Source organism: Mus musculus, chromosome 18 (genome assembly GCF_000001635.26).
Source record: "Mus musculus strain C57BL/6J chromosome 18, GRCm38.p6 C57BL/6J".
Lineage (NCBI taxonomy): Eukaryota > Metazoa > Chordata > Mammalia > Rodentia > Muridae > Mus > Mus musculus.
The window spans coordinates 81,322,451-81,331,845 of NC_000084.6; the positions used below are offsets into that span (position 1 = coordinate 81,322,451).

The window sequence follows — 9,395 nt, forward strand, 5'->3', positions numbered from 1 at the left end:
CCAGATGACTTGTGTCTTTAACTTGTGTCAAGCTGACAAAAATCCAGTCAACCGTTTCATAAATTAACATGGAGAACTTTAGGAAGACAGCTGATGTTGACCTATGGCCTCCACAGACAGGCTCACATATTGGCTTATGTACCTGCATGCATATGTGTATCTTCACTTTCAAGGGGATACACACACACATACACACACACACACACACACACACACACACACACACCTTAAAATTTGATTATTTCTAGAACTTTGTATTTAATATTTTTATTCCACTCAATATATTTCTGACCACAGGCAGGTCTTTGGAAACTAGAAGGCCTAAGAGGGCCACTATATGTCAGATGACATCTTATCAACTCCAGCAGCCTATGGTACAGCTATACACACCTGTTAATAGTGGACATAGTTTCTTGAACTTTTGGCTCAGACTCACTGGGGACTAGAGGATTGCCACTGCTGAGCTAGTGAGAGACAGAGCAGTCACATATCAAGCTAAAACACAAGAGAAGAAAAGCAGGCAGACATGCCTCTGCCTTAATGGGCCAAGACCCTGTCGTGTGAACTTTAGAACACCAGTCTAGGTGCTCCTGAGTGAAAGGCGAAGTTGATAGAAAGTGTGGAAAAATGTTCAAAATTTTGTAATTTATAAAAGACTAACATTGCTCCTTACAGAGCTGGAGAGTGGACGTTCATGAACTTCGGCTGTCATCCAGGGAAGCCTTTTGCTATGTCCACAAACAGGGAGTAGGGAGGAAAGAGCAAACCCAGTTCTGCTGGACCTTCCTACTGTGACATTAATCCAGCATGAAGGTAATGGCCTTGTGATCAAGACATCACTCGTTTCCTGACATTGTCCCACTAGGGAGCAATTTACACCGTGTGAATCTTGTGTAGAGAAGCACTTAGACCATGAGGAATTTTCAGTCAAAGGCAGAGTTCATGAAGATAGTGTTCGCTGTAGGAGAAACTGTGAGGTCAACAGTAACCCAGGCCAGGAACTTTGAGATGTGGTCATACAGGTGTGAAGTCCTCCAAAAGAGACCACAGCTTGCACAATCAGTAGCAAATTCTGGCAGTGTCATCTCAAACCGGCCTAGTTCTGCTCTGGGGCTTTTTGGCATATGCCCCCAGGGCAGGTCATGGCTTCCTGGGTCTCCTGGGTCAACGGGGCTGCTGAAAATCAGGATACTTTGGAAGAGGAGCCGTGGGCAATGCGATTTCCACAATATGCTCATTCTCCACCCAAGGATACAGTGTGTTCTGCAGAATTAAAATCCCACATCTCATAGAGGGGCATTAAAGTCAACCAGTTGGCATGCAGACATATGGGGCTGGAGGTCGCTTTGTGGGTTCTGATAATTAAAACGATAATCATTTGGAATATCTGCCAAAGGTCTAACTCTAAGTTCACCCAGGAGGCAACGAGTTGACGTCCTTTTTACGACATCTTCCAGCACCCATGGACGCTGTGGCATTTAAACCTCTGACAGCTTGTCTATAGGAAACCCCAATGGTGAAAGATTTATAACTCAACCATAAAAATCCACTCTGAGCTTAAGGTTGGCATGTGAGAACCCTGCTCAGGAGTGAATTAATTAATGAATTTGTCCTTTCCTTCATCAATTTGACTGACAACTTCAAACATACCCCTTTGAGATGTGTTCTCAACAGATCTCATAAAGCAAGAAACTTTAGGCTTGGCCAATGTCTGTGGTAAGAGTGCACTCACAGGAACTGCCAACACTGTAAGAAGATGTGGGTAGGAAACTGGGTCTCTTTAGGACCCTGGCAAAGCTGGGTAGAGCAGAGAGGAGATGAAGACAAACTCTGATCATGATGGGGTCTCCTTTCTGTACCTGTTATGACACCAGGACTCCATCCTCAGCTGTCTCCCCAGGAGGAACACAAAAGGCACCCCATCCGTCCTTACGCCCACAGTACCCTCTCATAAGACTTTGGTCAGCAATGAGGACACTGGAACCAGCAGCTTTCCCATTCACAAAGTTGGAATGGGTGGCACTGTCATGGACCCCAGGGTTGTTGAACTGTCTAGTGAAAGCCATGAGGAAAAGCAGAAATGGGAAACCATTCAGAAGTATGTATGGAGAGCCCTAGGTGTGTCTGGGAGAGCTCTGGGGTGGTTCCTAGTGCATATCTTCATGTGTTCACGTATCTACGCAGCAGGAAGAGATGGAGGAGATAGGGAATGGGGTGTGATAGGCCCAGGCACTTGTTTCAGAATCCCATCCCTTTACTCTCTCGCTTTCAGCAGTGCTGGAGTCAGGATTCTGTTGCAGTCTAAAGGCAGGTACCCAGAAGGACTTAGGTGGGCACAGAGCCACTATTTTCACAGCTTGGAACATCAGGGCACTGAGTCCCCAGCTTCTTTCTACAGCTCCAGGAAAAGGTCTCCATCATTATAAGTAGTTTTCTGGTTACCATACTTGAGAGTCAGGTTATCTTACCTTGGTCACCTCCTTTGTCTCTCTTTTCCCTAATCCTTTTATACTTTGGGTGGGGGTGTTTGGGGAGGTAAGGTAGTGGGGAGACGCCTAGGTGGTGGTGGGATGGGGAAGTGGCAGTGGGACATTAACCCTTGAGAATTATCATTCACCTATCATTAATTAAGAAATTGATGATGATGATGACGACAACTGTTTTCTTGCTTTGGTGAAGACAAATAATCAAAGTGGAGAAAGCTTTTCTAATCTCATCATGGTAGAGAGTCAAGGCTTCACATATCTGGTAAGTTTGGAATATTGTGGAAACTATGGCTCAGTGACACACCTTAAGGTCCCATGTGTGTCTGAGGCAGTTCTGACCTTGGAAGTGGGAGCACAGATGACCAGTCCATAGCTAGGGAGATGCCTTGTTTTTTTATTCTGGAGGGGGTAGCTTCTGCATGTTACCACGGTTTGCACAGGAGTGAGAAAGGCTGAGTGCTGGTGGTCACCCCGAGAGGGATAGTCTCATACAATGTCAGCACAGTTGCTTCATCACATGAAATGTTAGGGATTCTGCTGGGCATAGGCTAGCCCTGCCTGGGAGACCATGAAGATACCCACAACACAACAAACACACACACGCATACACACCAACACACATACCAACACAAACACTAACACACACACACACACACCAACACACACACACATCAACACACACACACCAACACACACACACATCAACATGCACACATACCAACACACACACACTAACACATACACACACACCGCAACACACACACACATACACCCCAACACACATACACCAAACACACACACACACACACACACACACACACACACACACACACACACACACACACTGGACTTGTCCTCTCTCCTTTCCTCTCTCCCTCCAGTCCTCCTTCTTTCCCTCCCTCTCTGCTCTTTGTTCCCCGTGGTTCTATGAGGGACCTCCTTCCTCAACAGGAGGCCCCTGTTACCTGATCCTCAACATGATCAGTACCAGCCTTGCTCTCCAGGACCCATAGCCTGTCGTCTCCCAGTGGGTGGGATGGTTTTCTGTGCCCTTCCTCCTCCCTGGGCATCCTTGAAGACATTGCTGTCTGCCCCTTGGCCTGTGCTCAGCAGTGAGTTTCTGGCCACTGATTCCAGAGAAGGTCTTATACTTCACCTGAACTTCTGGAAGCTTCTGAGAAAGCCCAGCACCTTACTTTCCCATCCGATTAGTGTGCTCTACCAAACTCTTCCTGAATTATTTCACAGAAAATACAAAGCACCTGCCCCTTCCCCAGACATGTTACAGCTAATTATGAGAGAAGTCAATTAACAAAATAGAGGAGCATATTTTTTTGAAAATGAGTATTTCTTTGTATAAACAGAAATATTTATACAAATATTTTTAAGGATTGTTTCCCTAAATACTACCTTATTTTTCTATCGTTATAGGAAAATGCATATATTTTTTCTACGTGTATTTATGACCAGTTGAAGTATGTCAGAGAAATAAAATACAGTCATGCTTAGGACCCTCCCCCCCACATAACCCATTAGTCTCAGAAATTGTCTTAAAAACAGCCTGCCATTATTTCAGAGTTAAACAGTTAAGCGTTTTTATACAGGAGCATCAAAACACAGATATGCTGCAAACACCAAACCTTCTTTTAATGGCTTTCAGATAAAACAATTTATTTATGCAATTAACAACAACATGCAATTTCTAATAATTAGCAGATAATAGTTATCTCCAAAGTACTTTATAAAATTGCCTTTGAACTGCGTTCGTTCTGTGGGGAATCACTGAAAATTGGACTATAAAATTACCAGAAAATGCAGTGCATTAACAAGAATTTTCTGTATCAGTTTCTCTCCAAATTTATGAGCTTGAATATTTGTAAACATTGTGTTTCATAGATGGAAACCTGTCACCTCGCCTTCCTTTTAAGGTAAAAAGCACATTGTGCTGTTACAGGATTCTTATTTGATCCTGACTTTACTGTCTCGTCTTGTTTTCTCCCTCCCTAGCAAGAAGATATTATATTGCCATTATTTCTTATTTGAAAATTAAGAAATAGCTACAAATATGCAATTTTATGGGTGTGCATCAATCTTTTCTAACTCTCTTTCATAAACAATGTTCTACATTCAGCAATTGTAAAATGTTCCTATTAAACTGAACTATCTTTGAAGAAATAACAATAAAAAATATTAAGGAACCATCTTAATGAGAATCCAGAGGACTTGGAACTGGAAAAAGGTGTTTGGGGGCCACTTCCTCATTTGGGAGAATTTCTCATTGTGTTACACCACAGAGGGTTCGGGTTTACTGCAGTGTCTGCGAATGTCACACTGAAGGTGTCTTTCCTTCTTGTTCCTCTTGTTTACATACTACAGTGTCTGCTTCTCTATGACAGTGAAAACCCAAAGCACAAATCGGGTGCCGTTTTGCTGAGCATCTAGCAACCAGAGGGTTTTCCATCATCATGGAGGCCTGGCCAAAAGCCCAAGTGGCTGAATGTGACAGTGACCCCACAGCTGAGAGCATAAGACACGGCTCCTCTCCTCTAATGGCTGTTGCTGCTCTTTCTGACTTACTAGGACAGTTTCATTATCTGCATGAACTGGTGATGTGGGCATTGCTGTAGAAGAGAAAGCAAGCAAAGGGTTTTCAAGCTGCATCCCCTGCCTGTGTGACACAGATGGACATTGCCAGCAGAAATGGTTCACGAGAGGAAGAGGTATGCACGCTCCATCTTCTGTTGCCCACCCCACCTCCCCGACCTCTGCCACCACCCAGAGGCATGCAAATCTTCTCAAAGTGCAGGAGGCTTCCACTGTGAATGCTTCTCATGGGCAAATGGCAGCCATGTCTGGGGACAATACCTGATAGGAGGTTGTACTGCTAAGATGAGTCTTCTCCACACATAAGTGTCCCTGCCCAAAGATGAGGCCTAGGACCCAGTGAGATTATACAATAAGCTGCTGTCACCTCTTGCTGGATACACAGAGGTCATTGAGAGAAGGCTAGCAGAATGAAGGTTGGTGTCTTAGGCAGTGTTCTAATGTGAAGAGATGGCATGACCATAGCAACGCTTAGAAAAAAGAAAACATTCAATTGGGACATGCTTACATCCAGAGGTTTAGCCCATTATTGTCATGGCTGAAAGCATGGCAGCATCTGGGCAGACATGCTGATGGGCAGGTAGCTGAGAGTCCTACATCTGGCTTGGCAGACAGCAGGTAGCAGGTAGAGAGAGACACTGCCTCTGGCTTGACAATTTTTGAAACCCTAAAGCCCACTCCCAGTGACACACTTCCTACAAGGCCATATCTACTCCAACAAGGATACACCTTGTAATAGTGCCACTACCTGGTGACCAAGCATTCAAACATAGGAGCTTATGGAAGCCATTCTTATTCAAGGGTCAGGAACCCTTTTTAAAGCATGCATGTCGTGTACAGAGGTTGCTTGGACATTACTACATGTGTCTCCTAGTGATGGTCTTCTTCACAGGCTGGGTTTAGACTTTGATACTTTCCTCTTCTGTGCTGACTCCAAAGGGACTCCTTCCCATGGGCTCAGGGACTACAGCAGAGACTGATAAAGGCTAGGGGTGGCCCTGTACACTCCTTGCTGCACTGGTAACTTGAGCTGGCTCTTCTCTTAACTAACTCCTAGAGTATGTCAATAGTGTCCCTCTAGTATCCCCTGACCTGAAAAAGTGGTCTTATGTAAAAATATCATTCTAACATTTGTAATCATCTAAGAATAGGTTGTACCAGAGCAGGGTGGGCCCTAGTCCATCTTGATAGGACCACAACAATAGGAAATCGTAGACACACAGTCAGGGAGAAGCCAGGATCGGGTCGCAGAGCATAGTCATGGGGAGGGTAATGGCTGCACCCAACTATGCCAAAGAACCATGGGAATCTGTTAGGACCTAGAAGAGGCAGAAGGACCTGCCCCAGAGGCTCATGGGACATGGCTCTGCCCACACCTGGAATTGGGTCTTCCAGGCTGGAGACCTCTGGGAAGAAGCAAGCTCCTGTTGTGGAGCTACTACTATTGGAATGGAATTGTGTGTTGTCTCAAGTTACTTTTGAAGGTCACATGACCTTCATGTACCTTCTCTCACTCGAGGCCATGTGCCCCCATTCAAACTCACCCCAGGGCCTCAGTGGTCAACAGGCCCAGATCTCCCTAGTCTAGGGCCCTTCTTATGTGTGTGGCCTCTCTGATTGTAATTCCATGTTGTCCCTTCACTTGGATGCCCTGAATTGGTCACTGGCTCCTTTCTATACCTTGTCCTGTGGCTCCCTTCAGCGGCCTTTCATCCCTGAAAACCTCTTTCCTACACTACCAGTGCTTCTAGGCTCTGATGCCTCCTGAATGTCCATATCTCTGCTCACAGGGTCATTGACTCTCCTAGACCTCAGATGGTCCTCTTCTGAGATGTGGCCTTAAAATGCTCTCCTGTGCCTATTCTGAAAATAATATCTGAGTCTAGTTGTCTCCTCATTTGGAAACCTCATGGTGGCCCTCAGCAAGGCTGGAAGATGTTGGGAACCGATATATATACATACATACATACATACACACACACACACACACACACACACACACACACACACACACACACACACACTCATATATATATCTGCTTTCCCCTGAACCTCAGATGCTTAGGTCTATGGACAATCCAGGGACACTGTTCTGTGGCCATATAGGGACCTTTCATCCACAGTAAGCATTCCTAGAGCCCAGGTTCACCTGTCCCTTCTGGCTCTAGATTCTCTCCTCCTGCTCCTTTCACGGGCTTTTGTTCCTCTAGTTGGTGAGTACTGGAGCTGACAGTGATGCTCCATTTGTGTCTACAGTGGCATGCACACTGTCATGAGGGCCGGTGCCTCTGGTTTGCTCTTCTTCTTTCCACTCTGCGCTGGTAGAAACATCACCTCTCACTTACTGATTTGTCACCTTGTTTTCAGGATTTCCGTTCATCTTTCCAACTGAAGTTGAGGTCCTATGAGTGCATGGACATTGGAAGCCATATGTGTTTGGATGTTGACCATGGAGATGAACCACAGGCTCACCCCTGAGCCACCAGAGAGAGAAATATGTATGGCTGACTACTTGCTAACCTTACATCAGGATATACAATCTGTTTACACACATTTAACATGGCTGAACACCTTGCCACACCCATTCACCAGGCACCAGTGCTTGTGTTTTGCTGAAGCTGAGATACTTGCAGGATGGATGTGTGTGTGTGTGTGTGTGTGTGTGTGTGTGTGTGTGTGTGTATGTATGTGTGTGTGTGTGTGTTGAGCTCTGTGATCAATCAATAGAATTGACAAGGCAGGGCAGAGCCTCCATAGAATAGAAAAAGATGAGAGGTGGGAGGGGTCGCTCTGGAGAACCCACTTCAGCCTGTGTATTGTCTGGTGCTTGTCTTTGAGGGCCCCAAGCCATTTGCTTGTGTTCATTTCACATACGACTCACTTCCGGGAAGATCAGCCTGCTCCTACTCAATGAATCCCAAAACATGGGATGCTTCCTTCTGTGATGTCCCTCGCTATTATGGAATAGGGCCTGAGAAGACAACGGTGAACCCCGCTTTGGCTCGTATGAGGCATCATGGTACAGAGTGGAGGTAGTCACAGGGAGTAAGAAAACGTAGGCAGGTCATGCTGAGTTGTGGAGGGTGCTCAGATCTCCATGGTGTCCAGTCATTTTAGGGTAGAACTCCAGGGTCCTCCTGTGTGACCAAATCTTTGTTTCTTTACTTCAGAAGCAAATTCTTTAGTTGAAAGATACAAACTGATCCGTACTTTGAAGATTATTGTAGAATCCTTCACTTTTGTGAAGAGCTTATAACTATTATAAGTTTATAATTGGCATAAAATGCACAGAGTCACTCTGCAGAGTCTGCAGAGTCAGAACGTGACACGCCCCATGAGGACCTAGCACCAGGAGTGCTGGTGACTGGCTGGTTTGGTAAATTTGTCAACAGCAGAAGGTTTCTTCCAGCTGGCTCCCAGAGATGTGTTTGCATCTGAGAATTGGCTTATCAGTGAACTGCTAGTCCCCACATTGATTTAGGGCAAATTAATCTTTGATTAATTGACCCTAAGTCCAGTCTTCCACTTGAGATTTTTAATTAAACTTTTAATTTTGGTATGATTGTGGATCCACACACAGTTTTAAGATGCAATGCAGAATCTCTGGTATTCTTCCTTTGGTTTCCTTGGGAGTAACTAGTTATAAACCATAGGACAGTTTGAATATCAGGACAGTGATAGGAATACAGTCCAGACCCAGGACACCTACCCTTCCATATGCCCCATCTCTCCTGAGACCACAGTCTTTGTTACAATTTCCATTGGAGTGATAAAACACCATGGCCAATAAACAATTTGGGTAAAAAAAAAAGGTTTATTTGAGCTTACAGTTACATATTACAGATGATTATTGGAAGAAGTCAGGGCAGGAAGTTTGGAATGGAGATGGGTTAGTGAGCTGTGGCTCTGGACCTCCCAAAGACTGCAAAGAACTCTCTTTGTGAATCTCTGCGGAAAGGTGCTGAGGTTTGCAGATTATTTGGTTAAAATATTGGAGATAAATGTTATTCTTGACAGCAAATGGAACCAGTTGGATATTGAAGGTGCGGGTGTGCCATTTAGGCCATGTTTAGATTGTTTATATTGGAGAGGGGGGAAGAGAAAGCACTGAGGGGGGAAGAGTTGACCCTTCGATGACTCTAGCCAGCCAAAGCGAGAGTATCCAAGCCTCAGTAAGCAAGGCGGTTTCAAGACCATGGTGTACAGAGTAACACTAGAGCACTCACTGAAAGCCGCTCTGAAGATGGGACCTTGAATTGGAGAGAAGACACTTTTAGGTATGTAACCCTGAAAGCTGGGCATGGT

At 45.1% G+C, this 9,395-nt stretch overlaps 1 long non-coding RNA gene across 2 annotated transcripts in view; it reads left to right on the forward strand.

The window, feature by feature from the left end:
- The window catches only part of Gm30192, a 65,455-nt gene extending 57,777 nt beyond the window's left edge, over positions 1-7,678 (forward strand). For both annotated transcript variants that reach the window (XR_386392.1, XR_386391.1), the window contains exons 5-6: positions 5,067-5,206; positions 7,458-7,678. This is a non-coding gene — a long non-coding RNA (predicted gene, 30192). The remainder of the gene's footprint in view (positions 1-5,066; positions 5,207-7,457) is intronic.
- The last annotated feature ends 1,717 nt before the right edge of the window (positions 7,679-9,395 follow it).